The sequence below is a fragment of the Stegostoma tigrinum genome, chromosome 34, assembly GCF_030684315.1.
Source record: "Stegostoma tigrinum isolate sSteTig4 chromosome 34, sSteTig4.hap1, whole genome shotgun sequence".
Lineage (NCBI taxonomy): Eukaryota > Metazoa > Chordata > Chondrichthyes > Orectolobiformes > Stegostomatidae > Stegostoma > Stegostoma tigrinum.
In genome coordinates, this window is record NC_081387.1 from 7,075,851 (window position 1) to 7,090,155 (window position 14,305).

The 14,305-nt window shown below is 43.6% G+C and overlaps 1 non-coding gene across 1 annotated transcript; it reads left to right on the forward strand.

The window, feature by feature from the left end:
- Window positions 1-10,507: 10,507 nt before the first annotated feature.
- Window positions 10,508-10,579, forward strand: trnae-cuc (transfer RNA glutamic acid (anticodon CUC)). Its single transcript has one exon. It is a non-coding gene; the product is annotated as a tRNA-Glu (tRNA).
- The last annotated feature ends 3,726 nt before the right edge of the window (window positions 10,580-14,305 follow it).

The following is a 14,305-nucleotide window of genomic DNA, read 5'->3' on the forward strand; positions in this document are numbered from 1 at the left end:
AGAGACTTTGCACAGATCTCGCAACTCAAGGCTAGGCATCCATGAGGCACCATGGACCATCAAAAGCAGGAGTACTGTACTCCAGCACAATCTGTAACTTCATGGCCGGGCAATATCCCCAAATTAAATATTACCATCAATTCAGAACTTCAAACTTAGTTCAATAGGGAGTACAGGAGGGCAGGCCTGGAGCAGCACAACGCAAAAAAGGAGGTGTCAACCATACGACAGGTAGCACATTAAGCCAAAAAAAAAGCAGCAGCAAGTGATATACAGAGCTAAGTGATCTCACAACCAACAGATCAGATCTAAGCTCTGTTTATCCTGTCACATCCAGCCATGAATGGTGGTGGACAATTAAACAATTCACCAGAGGAGGAGAATCCATAAATATCTCCATCCTCAAATGATGGAAGATCCCAGCACATCACTGCATTTGCAACAATCTTCAGCCAGAAGTGCCAATTGGATTATCCATCTCAGCTTCCTCCAGTGGTCCCCAGCATTACAGATGTCAGTCTTCAGCCAATTCAATTCAGTCCATGTGATATCCACAAGAAACAGTTACAGACACTGGATATAGCAAAGGCCACAGGCCCTAACAACATTCCAGCAATAGTACTGAAGACTCGTGCTCCAGAACTTCCTGCTCCCCTAACCAAGTTGTTTCAATACAGTTACAACATTGGAACCTAACCAGGAATGTGAAAAATTGCCCAAGTATGTCCTCGACACAAAAAGAAGGACAAATCCAACCCAGCCAATTACTGACTCATCAGCCTACTCTCAAATCATCAGTAAAGTGATGGAAGGTGTGCTCAACAAGAGCTATCAAGCAGCACAGTCTGGGTTCCGCCACGGGCAGTCAGCTCCTGACCTCATTACAGCCCCGGTTCAAATATGGACAAAACAGCTGAATTCCAGAGATGACGTGACTTCAAGACTGCCTTCGACCAAGTGCAGCATCAAGGAGCCCGAGCAAAACTTCAGTCAATGGCTATCAGGGTGCAAACTCTCCAGTGGTTGGAGTCACACCTGATACATAGGAAGATGATTGTGGTTGTTTGAGGTTAATCAACTCAGCTCAAAATCATCTTGGCAATATTTCCTCAGGTAGTCTCCTTGGCCCAACCATTTTCAGTGGTTTCAATGACCTTCCATCCACCACAAAAGGTCAGAAGCAGTGATGGTCACTGATGACTGCGCAATGTTAAGCAATATTCATGGCTTCTCAGATACTGAAGCAGTCCATATTCAAATGCAACAAGATTTGAACAATATCCAGGCTTGGGCTGACATAAGGCATGTGGCATTCACACCACACAAATGCCAGGCTATGACTATCACCGATAAGAGACAATTTAACCACCATCCCTTGACATTCAATGTTGTTACCATCACTGAATCCCCACTATCAATATCCCAGGGGTTATCATGAACCAGAAACTAAATTAGACTCACCACATAAACAGTGGCTTGGGCAGGTCAGAAGCTAGGAATACTGCAGTGAGTAACTCAGCTCCTGACTTCTCAAAGCCTGTCCACCATTTACAAAGCACAAGTCTTGATGAAATATTCCCTACTTGCTTGGGGTGGTGAACAATTAAACAATGAGTGTATCGCCAACAACACTCAAAAAGCTCGACACCATCCAGGACAAAGCGGTCCTTTTGATTGCTTTGGGGTGGGGGGGGGGTGCTGGTGGCGGGGAGTAGATATAGTGCCATCGACACTCAGTCGCAGCAATGGGAACTGCAAGATGCACTGCAGAAATTCACCGAAGATCCTCAGTCAGCACTTTCCAAACCCACCAACATTTCCATCTTGAAGGATAAGGGCAGCAGACATATGGTAACACTACTAGCTTCAAGTTCCCCTCCAAGACACTCACCTTCCTGACTAGGAAATATATCACTGTTTCTTCACTATCACTGGGTCAAAATCCTGGAATTCCCTCCCTAATGGCATTGCGGGTCAACCCACAGCTGGTGGGCTGCAGCAACTCAGGAAGGCAGCTCACCATTAACTTCTCAAGGGCAACTAGGGATCGACAAGAAATGTTGGCCAGCGATGCCCACATCCCACAAATGGTTAACAAAAAAAGTCTCACAGGATGCCTTCTTCTTGGATAGTTCATTTAGTGAGTGAAACTTACTCCCCAAAACCCTCTCCCAAACCCAATTCTTTGGAGACTTCTCATAAAAGCATCTCCTCTCTCTGACTGGGTCTGCTTCTGTTCCTCTTTCTCAGTGTTTTGCTGGAGGTCATAAACCTCAAGTCAGCAAAGTCCGAAGCAATTATCTCCCTAGTAGCACGCATTTTGTTAGAAGCCACAAAACTCCATGCAAGTGCTGGTTTGTACTTTGTTAAAAAAAGATGGAGACATTCAAAAAAGGTCCGATATTCTCAGACTTAAATCAACATTGCCTTTAGAACACAAATTCTCAAAAATAACATATAAACATTCATAACAAAGGTTTTTGAAATATCACAAGATATTAAAATAAAAGAAGTTCAGAGGATGGTGGGAAAGATTGATCCTATTGAAGAATCTCTATTCCTGACAGGAAGCTTCAACCCAGTAAAGCAGAGCAGTGCGATGGCTCAGTGGTTAACACTGTCCCAGGAACCCAAGTTCAATTCAGCCATGGGTCAAATTGTTTGTGTGGAGTTTGCACATTCTCTCAGTGTCTGCATGTGTTTCCTCCAGGTGGTCCAAAGAATTGCAGGTTTAGGTAGCTTGTCTGTGCTAAATTGCCCAGAAAGCATTTAGGTGTCTTAGCCATGGGAAATGCAGGGTTACAGGGATGGAGAAGGGTGTGGGTTTGGGCAGGTTGTTCTTCGGAGGGTCGGTTTGGGGATTTTGTGTGGTTAGTAAGTTTGCAAATGAAACCAAAATTGCAGATGCAGTTAGTACAACAGAATCCTGATCAGATGGGCCAATGTACTGAGGAGAGGCAAATGGAGTTTAAACTCAGATAAATGTCAGGTGTTGCATTTTGGAAAGGCAAGTCCCAGCAAAACTTATACACTGAATGATAAGGTCATGGGGAGTGTTACTGAACAAAAAGACTTTGCAGGTTAATAGTTCCATGAAACTGGAGTCACAGGTCGATAGGACAGTGAAGGAGGCATTTGGTATGCTTGCCTTTATCGATCAGTGCATGGAGAAGTTGGGAGTCATATTGCAGCTGTTCAGGACATTGGTTAGGCCACCATTGGAAAATTGTGTATAATTCTGGTCTCCCTGCTATAGGAAGGATGTTGTGAAACTTGAAAGGGTCCAGAAAAGATTTACAAGGATGCTGCCAGGGACAGAACGTGAGAGCTAAAGGGAGAGGCTAAATAGGCCCGGGCTGTTTTCCCTGGAGCGTCAGAAGCTGAGGGGTGACTTTACAGAGGTTAATAAAATCATGAGGGACTTAGATATGGTAAGTAGACAAGGTCTTTTTGTAAATGGGGTGGGGGAGTCCTGAGACGACAGAGGCTTAAGGTGAGACATGAAAGATGTAAAAAGGGAGCTAAGGAGCATCTTATTCACACAGAGGGTGGTGGTATGTACAGAATGAGCTGCCAGAGGAAGTGGAGGAGGCTGGTAAAATTACAACATTTAAGAGGCATCTGGATGTGTGTATGAGTAGGAAGAGTTTAGAGGGATAAGGACCAAATTCTGGCAAATAGGGCTAGATTAATGTAAGGTATCTAATTGGCATAGTAGAGTTGGATCAAACGGTCTGTTTCCATGCTGGACATCTCCTGGACCCTAAAATCATTTAGTTGCTGGGTCATTAAATTATGTTGTTGGACAGTGGATGCAGATACACAGAGTATGGACTAGATTATGGAAATGCAGCCCAAATTAAGTCTAAGGAATTTGATAATGCTTTGAGCTTCAGATTTGTAGTTGACAAGTAACATTTAATAAAAAATAAATTTAAAATTCCAAACAAGCTAGCTGGGGTAAACACTTACCAACATGAATTTGCAAACAGGAATAGGAGGCGGCCATTAGGCCCCTCTACCCTTCCCTAACAATTAATAAAAGGTGGTGGTTGACCAGATTACAATCTTAAATCCATGCTAACCGATGACAACATTTCATTCTCAATCCATACAAATGCCTCAGATGTCTTAAAAATATTCAAGGACTCTGCTTTCACTACCTCATCAAGAAGAGAGTTCCAAAGCTCTCGTATTCATGATGAGAAGTTTCTTCTCATCTCGGTTTCAAATTTGACCACTTATTTATAACAGTAAGCCCTAATTCTGAGATCTTCCATGAGAAGTCTGCAGTATAAATGTTGTTGACTGTATTGTACATTGTATCTCGCTGTCATTCATTCAAAAAGGACAGTCAGCTTGATCTTACCAGATGTCTGGTTCATCCCCTTCATTATTGTATGGAGACTCTCCTTTGCTATAGTTGAATGTGAATTTGCGATATCAGTGACAGCATTCTAAGTTTCCGTACCAAAAGAGTTTTCCATGAACTTCTGCCTGGGAATCATTCGCCGGATCTTTGTATCATGATAATTAAGTTGAATTCCTTTCACAATTGCAATATTCATCACATCAGGAAAGTCATCAATGCCAGAGACTGCCATGTACAGCACTGTCAGTGAATTAGAGACTATAAAACAAAAAAAGGTCAGGAGGTAGATTATCAACCATGCACACTGTCTACCACCAAAAGTTTACCCACAGTGCCAATCTCCAATAATCCACCACTGCTTGCACTGCCAGAATTCTGACTGATATTAGAAACAAAATCATATAAAACTGGGTCAGAATTAGTCAACTGCAGTCTCTCAGAACAAGGGGTAAGCATGGAAACAGAGTGACAAAGCAACACAATTGATGTAGATGTGGGCTTGGTATTGGGTCCAAACCGAAGATCTCAAATTTACAGTTATTACCACTGATATTCTCTCTGTCTAATTCAAAGATAATCTAGGATACTCCGGATCTATGACAAACCTAGAGCAACAATGAGTTAAAGCTAACTTGAGGAAAACTTTGGAGAAAGACAGTGAGGTGATCCTTCTGACCAGGGATTGTTAGGAAATCAGGATAATCCAAGGGCAAGTCTGTGGTTTATCACCATAACCAGGTAGGGAATTGTGTCAGTAAATCTGGATTGTTAGTTCTCCACAATCCTTCAGAGCTTTTTAATCTCTTTATACAAAGCCAGTCAAATACTGCCAATGTTAGATAATCTGTCCTATTCAATCGTGAGGGCATCAATTTTGAACCCAGGGTGGTTCAAACACAAATTATCCTTCTCCCAGCAGTGTTTAGAAGACTTGAGACCAGGAATGAAGAAACTGTTCTCCTTCTCTCAAATAATATTGCTATGGGCCAGACCAGAGCTCCTCAAAATATTTAAGAAGGTTGCACAAACTCTAACTATTTCCTATTTTAAAAGGAATATGCAAAGTGTGTTCCAGATGCAATGCAACTGGTCAAAGTACTCGACATTAAGCAAACCACAATTTATTTACATACTATAATTAAAATACCAACAAAAGAAAGACGAATTTAAAATAACTATTGGGAAACTTAACTGAACAATAGTTACAGTAATTATTGCTAATTAATTGTTCCAAATCAGAAACATCCCATCAACACACCCCTTGGGAAAAAGGAAAGTTCAGACACAGATTCTTACATGCTGTTCTCCAAGCCAGGAGGAAAAACATTTAGTGAAATTTCAGAGAAAGTAGCAACTAGGAATCATTCGCTGAAGCTTCCAAATTTTCTGAGACCCCAAACAGCTTCTGACCACTGTAAAGAAACAGAAGTCCTGATGTCAGACAGCTGGCCACACCCAATTCAGACTGTTTAAAAAAACCCAAGGCCTCAAGTTTTTTCACTCGAGTGGTTCTGGGAAACAGCTCCATACCACAACCGTGACAACCTCTCCTCAAAACAAAAAAGGACAAAATACCCTTTTAAAGTGATAGCTTCATCACAATATGGAAATTAAAACGGTTCATTTGAACAATTTTCAGCGTACTCTCACCTTCTCTGATCTCAGGGTTTCTACACGCTGCTGTTTGAAGACCTGGACTCAAAGCCCATCATGGCCTTCCATAACACCATGAGAAACACGAACAGGAGGAGTAGATCAATCAACGCCTCAAGTTGCTCCACCATTCAACAGGATCCTGGCTGCTCTGACATTCCTCATGTCCACTTTCTTGCCATTTCCTATAATCCTTGACTTTCCAAACAAATCAGGATTCTAACAATTGCAGCCTTCAATGTAAAACAACACTACCCCTCCACAGCTCTCTGTGGCAAGGAGTTCCACAGACTCATAACACTCAGAAGAAAAGCCTTCTCAGCTCAATCTTAAATTGAAAGCCTTTATCCTGAGGCAGAGATCCTTAGACAACACCTTCCCAATCTACGACCATTTCCATCCCCATCTGCGAGTTCCCCTCCAAATCACTCACAATCCTAACTTGGAAATATGCTGGCGTTCATTCACTGCTGCTGGGTCAAAATCTCAGATTTCCCTCTCAACCTGCACTGTGTCTCCCCACTGCAACACAAGCAGACAGATCATCACCACTTTCTCAAGGGAAAGTACGTACAGGCAATAAATGCTGACCAGTCAATGATGCCCACATTCCATGGGAGAATAAAAAATAACAACAATGTCCTGTGCTCCTAAACTCTCCCATGAGGGAAATCATCTTCTCAGGTCTCTTTCCCATGGGCAGAGTGTAAGTATGCAATTGAGTGACTGCAATAGAAGGATAGGAATGGGAGGCTGTTTTTGTACTTACCAGCATAGACCCATGGAAAACACAGGGAGATCGAGAAAACGATCAGCAACATTCTGGAAATCCACTCTCCCTATTCCAATCAGAGACCGGGAATTAAACACCTAGTGATCGGAAAACAACTGTACAAAAACTAGATTGAGAAAAAGTAAACAACCCATTCGATTGGACTCTATTTTAACAAAACTTGAGCTGCACAACCAGAGGGTGAATGATTGGTTAGTCTTAGAGAAAATATTTAAAAGAGGGATAAACAGTCAGCAGTTACCAAGAAGATCAAAGTCAAACAGCTTTCAAGCTTCTTAGATGAACGCAGAGAATGTTGGACAAGCTCTGCACATCTGGCAGCATCTGTGCAGACAGAGTTAACATTTTGAGTCCAGAATGACTTTCTCATAAATCGACTGATTGGGTAAAGGTGAAGTACATTTAGTTGCAAGCTGGCTCACAGGGAATGAATGGCTGTCTGGGTACTATTTAAAAATAAGGTCGAGGCTTTTAGGTATGGGATGTATTATGCAGAGAAAAGACTTCCTGCCTATACGGCCCACGCCCACCCACCAATCTGAAAATTTGCCAATCTACTTGCACTGGCATAATTACTAAGCTGGGAGTCTCATGATCTCAACAGACCACTTGCCCCAAAGGAAAAGCCATGCCCAAAGGCAAACTTGACATCCAGAATGAAACATGTCATTTCAAAATATGAGATAACAGACCTTATCAACCAGCCCCAGAGCAAGCAAAAAGGCACGAGTATCTCTGGTTCCACCCCCGCCCACTGTACACCCAATAAGCACTGACACTGGTCCTTCTCCTCTGGAACTGCAATACTGACACTGGGGGCTATGCTACAACAAATTACAGTCAGACACTACCATTGACATTGTGAATGACCACAGAGAAATTCATTAAGCAGGAGGGAAGTGATGCTGAAAATTGCTCAACTGTACCACACACACACACACACACACACACACACACACACACACACACACACACACACACACACACACACAAAAGAAAGAAACTCAGCAAAGATCTAAAACATGCAAAAATAAATTGATGGGAAAACTCAGCAGTGCTGTGGAGAGAATTCAGAGCTAACATTTTGAGGACATGGACCCTTCTTCAGAACTGGTAACAGCCAGGAAAAGGTGGTATTTATGCTGTCAGAGGAGGGGGGATGCCAGAGGCCAGGGGTTGCGGGAGGGGTGTTGGGAAGAGAAGGAGGGGCAGAGATGGGGTGGGGGGGTGGTGGGAGGGTATGATTAAAGGGAGACAGAGAAAGGGTTTGTTGTTAACCAGCCAGGGAAGAAAACAGTGATAATGGGGGTTATGAGTGGGTGAAAATGATTATGCTAGTTTCAAAACAACTGAAACCTGAAAGCCAAAGAACAGATTTGACTCATTATATTGGAGATAATGGGAACTGCAGATGCTGGAGAATCCAAGATGACAAAATGTGAGGCTGGATGAACACAGCAGGCCAAGCAGCATCTCAGGAGCACAAACACTGACATTTCGGGCCTAGACCCTTCATCAGAGAGGGGGATGGGGTGAGGGAACTGGAATAAATAGGGAGAGAGGGGGAGGCGGACCGAAGATGGAGAGAAAAGAAGATAGGTGGAGAGAGTATAGGTGGGGAGGTAGGGAGGGGATAGGTCAGTCCAGGGAAGATGGACAGGTCAAGGAGGTGGGACGAGGTTAGTAGGTAGATGGGGGTGCGGCTTGGGGCGGGAGGAAGGGATGGGTGAGAGGAAGAACCGGTTAGGGAGGCAGAGACAGGTTGGACTGGTTTTGGGATGCAGTGGGTGGGGGGGAAGAGCTGGGCTGGTTGTGTGGTGCAGTGGGGGGAGGGGACGAACTGGGCTGGTTTAGGGATGCAGTAGGGGAAGGGGAGATTTTGAAACTGGTGAAGTCCTGTCAAGCCTGCCAAATTCTCTGGGGTCAGCTCCACTTCCTTGTCAAGTAACAGCCTAACATTCAGACAGAATCATATGTGTCAGACAATATCCCAGACACCACCATGTTTACATATTTCCAGTCCTACAGGCAGGTCTGGACAGCAGAGGTGGGGGCACAGTGGTTTATGGGAGAAAGTTGAACTGATAGTCCTGAAAATTGACTCCGCACACCATTAAGTCCAAAGTTTTGGCAAAGATCCATAGCTCAATTTGTGGGTGAGGTTGCTGACTTGCTTGCTGAGCTGGCTTATTCTCGTTCAGGCGTTTTGTCACCATGCTAGGTGGCATCATCAGTGGAGCATCCGATGACACAATTGTATTTTAATCTACTTGGAATTTATACTGTTTGAAGCAGAAAGTAATAGAGCCATAGAAATCATACAGCACAGAAGGGGATCCTTTGGTCCATCTTGTTCATGCTGGCTCAAAGATACACAGATGCCCTTTCTAAACCCATCTTTCTTTACATGCCTCATATCCCTGCAGGTTACAGCACTTAAGGAGCAGATTCATTTTAAAGAGTACAAGGTCTCTGCCTCCACCACCAACTCAGTGTAATCTTGGTGTGGGGCTTCAATGTCCTACCAAGAGTATCTCAGCAGCAACATTACTGATCAAGCTCGTTGAATCCCAAGGGATATTGTGACTACTCTGGGTCTATGGCAATAGTGAAAGAATCAACAAGAGGGATAAACTGACCTGACCTCATCCTTACCAATCGATCTGCTGCAGTTGCAATTATGCATGGAAGTACCAGTTAAATACTGGTAAGCATACAGACCTTGTAGAAATGAAGTCCTGCCTTCACACCAATAATACATTAAATTGTCTTGTGTGGTGGGATTACCATTGTAAATGGGGCAGACTTTGAACGGACCTAGCAACTCCAGATTGTGCAATTCTGCTGCTCTTGATGGCCCACAATGTACCAAGGATGCACAATCTGCATCCTCATAGCTGGACATTTGCCCAGCTGATCATTGCCATCAAACCAGGGAATCAACCCTGGTTCAATGAAGATTGCTGGGTGGGGCACAGAGCATTCCTGAAAATAACATCAACTAGATGAAGCTACAACAGGGCTTCCTGTAGGCCAAACAACATATGCTGTAATTGGCAAATAGAGCTAAGTGATCCCGCAATCAATGGATAAGATGCTTAGGCTCTTTAGACCTGCTACATCCTCCTACTATCTCTCAGTTGTGAATGTTGGACAATTGAACACCTCGCTGGAGGAAGAGGCTCTACAAAGAAACCCATCCTCAATGAGGCAGGATCCCAGCACTTCAGTGGAAAATGTAAGGCTGAAGCATTCACAACAATCTTCAGCCAAAATTGCCAAGTGGATGCTCCATCTTGGCCTCCTCAGCATAACAGATGCCAGTTTTCAGGCAATTCAATTCACCCCTGTGAAATCACAAAATAATTGGAGATACTGGATACTGCAAAGTCAGTGGGCCCAATTCACCATTAACTACTGCCCTTGCTGCACCCCTGTCTAAACTGTTCCAGTACAATACAACATTGGCATCTCATAACAGGGACACATCCAACAAGGCCAGTTGCCACCCCATCAGTCCACTGTCAGTGATCAATAAAGTGGTGGAAGGTGTTATCAAGCAGCAAGCTCTCAGCAGGGTATTTGGGTTCTGCCGACACTCAAATCCTGATGTCATTAGTCTTATCTGAAACATAAACGATACATTGAATGTACTATATAAATACTGAGTCGGCAAAGCGTATTAGCAATCCCTGGTGGTCTAGTGGTTAGGATTCGGCGCTCTCACCGCCGCGGCCCGGGTTCGATTCCCGGTCAGGGAAGTACCTTTTACACAAACATTAAGTTTGTTTACAAATCAAATTCCAGTCTCAACATAATTGAGGAAGCACATGTTTACTAAAGTGACCACCAACTCTTTGCGTCTCAGGCCGAGGTAGTAATTCAGTTCTTCCTCAATTTTCACCACTTGGTGTCTCCAGCTTCTGCTGACACCCAGCATAAAAGTATAGACTGCGAAAGATGTTAGATCTTGGGTAGACATTCCCGGGGGGAGGGCTTGAGGGGTTGGGCTTGGTGATTATGGATTTAACAACGACAGGTATCTAGATCTAACATTTTGCCTTCAATCGGGAAGCCGCCGCATTGTCGAACCCGTTACACTCACCTAGTTCCACGCGTGTTTCACCGTTCACGTCTCACTTTATGCAGGGAAAAAATGTATCAACATTTTTAAAACTGTATTCTCACGAAGCTGCCTCTGAGATTCCGTTACGAAGAAATGTTACTACTCACTACAGAAGTTACCGGAATTGAATCGTATTTCCGGCATTTGTTGTTTTCTTTCGTATTTAACTTTCGTGAATCTTGAGACGTTGATTCCTGCCGGCCTCCCCCCCCCCCCCCCACACACACACACACACACACACCGCCGTTCGGATCCCTCGTCCCGCTTTTGGGAAACACTATACCGATAAATGCGACGCGTTCTGTGGGGAGTGGTTCGGAGAGGGGCACATGGAATTTGATTTGTCATGATCTCGTTCCTGAAATCAGTTTTTTTTTCCCCAGGGTACGTGTGATATTCATTGACAAATTCACCGTGTTCCAGCACAGGTAGGCGAGGGTACTGGCGGCTATACCGGGCAATCATCACCTTTCGGCAGTTTTACATCGGCAGAGCAGAGCAGGAGAGCAGAAACTGGCCATCGGAAATCCGTTAGACGATGAAAAAGCTGCTTCCAAATGGACGTCTGTATTTAATATTGTTTTGTCTCCCCTAATTCAATCCGCACAACAGCAGTAACTTTACATGGTGTTTGCAATCTCTAGAAACAACTTACAGCAGTCTCTGAATTCAATAACTTAAGACGAGAGTCTTGTGAAGGCAGTTAAGAAAGTGTGGAACTGAATGAACACGGCAGGCCAAGCAGCATCATAGGAGTAGGAGCAGGAAAGCTGACGTTTCGGGCCTAGATCCTCCTTCAGAAAATGGAAATATTGCCAGCTAGGAGTGGGGAGAAATGGAAAATAATAACAAAACGGTCTCAGTTCTGTAACTCGTGAGGGAAACTTGTGTTCGACTGACCAAACGGAGAGAGGGCACTTTTTTTTCGGGACCGAAATTGCTGGAGGACGCCCAGCAGTTGGCAATGCCTGTCGAGAGAAAGCAAAACTAATATTTCGATTCTAGTAACCCACATTCAGAATTGTTCCCTTCACAGATGCTGCCAGATCTGCTGAATTTTTCGAGCGGTTCTTTGATTTTGTTTTAAGTCAAATTATTGTTCACCTTTCTTTCTCCTTTGAGATGCTGTAAGGTTTCCAAAACAAAAACTAATCTGTGTGACTGAAGGAACTTCCGTTATTGCACATCAGGAAAGAAAGTGCAATATTGGTTTCAGAGCAATGCGCATATTATCTTACCGATGCAATGAAAGGCGGCAACGATAGCAAGGAAAGCATTGTCATCGATAACAAATATTTACAAAACATAAATCTGTTTGTGAGATGCCGATGATCGATCACTCCTAGAGGTTACTCTTTATGTGAGTTTTTGTGGTGCAATCGGTTAGCGCGTTCGGCTGTTATTAAAAAGGTTGTTGGTTCGAGCCCACTGCTTGGTTACTTTTGTCAACTATAATGCAAAAGTTGTCACGAATTTTTGTCCACTCCATTCCCACGGAAGTTATCCACAAACTTTGTCAGCACGAATGTTATCTAGTAAGATTAATTATCATTTAAAAGACCTCAGAACATAACCAATTATCAATTCAGATCCCTATCTCCCCACCCATACTCTCCTCTGCACCTATCTCTCTTCAGTCCGCCTCCCCCTCTCTCCCTATGTATTTCAGAACCCTCTCCGCATCCCCCTTTTCTGATGAAGGGTCTAAGCCTGAAACATCAGCTTTTGTGCTCCTGAGATGCTGCTTGGCCTGCTGTGTTCATCCAGTACCACACTTCGTTATCCATCGGGTATACTGTTGTGTTTTACATTTTAACTTGTGTTGTAGCAAATGATGTATTTAGGTCAGGCAAATCAGGGCTGGACTTAATGGGAAGGTCCACAGGAGTGTTGCTGAACGAAGAGACCTTAGAGTACAGGTTCATTTTTCCTTGCAAGTAATGTCCCAGACAAACAGGATTGTGAAGAAAACGTTTGGCATGCTTGCATTTATTGTGCAGTGCATTGAGTATTGGAGTTGGGAGGTCATGTTCTGGCTGTACAGGGCATTAGTTTAGCCACTTTTGGAATATTGAGTGCAATTCTGGTATCCCTTTTCGGGAAGGATGTTGTGAAACTTGAAAGAGTTCAGAAATAATTCACAAGCATGTTCCCAGGATTGGAAGTTATAGGCAGAGGCTGAATAGGCTTTGGGCTACTTTCCATGGAGCGTCAGAGGCTGAAGGGTGACACTATTGAGGTTTATAAAATCATAAAGGTGCATGGATACAGTGAACAGCCAAGATTTTTTTCCCTGGGATGGAGGAATCCAAACCTCGAGGGCATAGGTGCATAAGATAACAATGGCATTCAGATTGCTCAGCCTTCTAATCTATTCACTTTATTCTCTTTATTTTTCTTTCTTTGATTTTAATGTTTTGAATAGTTAATGTTAAAACATCATACTTCATTTCACTTTAAGTAACAGCTTATGCAGTGACAGGGTGGCTTCTGCAGTTCTTTTCTCAGCCCTGGTGTGGTGTCCTTGTCTTGGATTGATGGTCTCATTCCAGCTGTGTGTTGTGTGTTTTGGTCGGCTTCCCCGAGGGGTAGCCATTAAATGGACAGTGATGAACTTTTGTCTTCATTTTTTAATGTTACTTATGGCTTCTGTTATTAATACAGGCACCGTGGTAGGGTGACTTTTAACAATTTTCATAAATTTACAATTTATTTGGAAAATATTATGTGGAAATTTATGTTTAAGGTGAGAGGGGAAAGATTTTAAAAGAATTGGAAAGGTAACCTCTTCATGCAGAAAGTGGTGCATGCATGGGTTGAAAAAAAAAACCATAGACCTGTGGATGCTGTAAATCAGGAACAAAAACAAAGTTGCTGGTTAAGCTCAGCAGGTCTGGCAGCATCTGTGAAGGAGCAAACAGAGTTAACGTTTTGGGCCCAGTGACACTTCCTCAGAACTGATGGTGGCTGGGAAGATGTCAGTTTATATGCAGAAAATAAGAATGCGGATGGGGTAGGGAGTAACCGATAGGATACAGCCCAAAGAGAGAGAAAGACGGTTGGACAGACAAAAGGACCTGCTAACGATCAGGCTGGGAGGGTGAGTAGTTGTTAATGGGGACAGTTAGTGACTAACAACAGGGGGATGTGTAATGGCAGGGTATGTGGTAACAAGGCCTGGTGTGTGGGGTTGGGGCACTGGGACATGGGGGAGTTTAGGCCCTGAAATTATTGAACTCAATATTGAGTCCGGAGGGCTGTAGGGTCCGCAAGCGGAAAATGAGGTGTTTTCCGCCCACCTTGCATTGGTCTTCGCTGGAATGTTGCAGGAAGCCAGAGACAGAAATATTGTGCAGGGGCA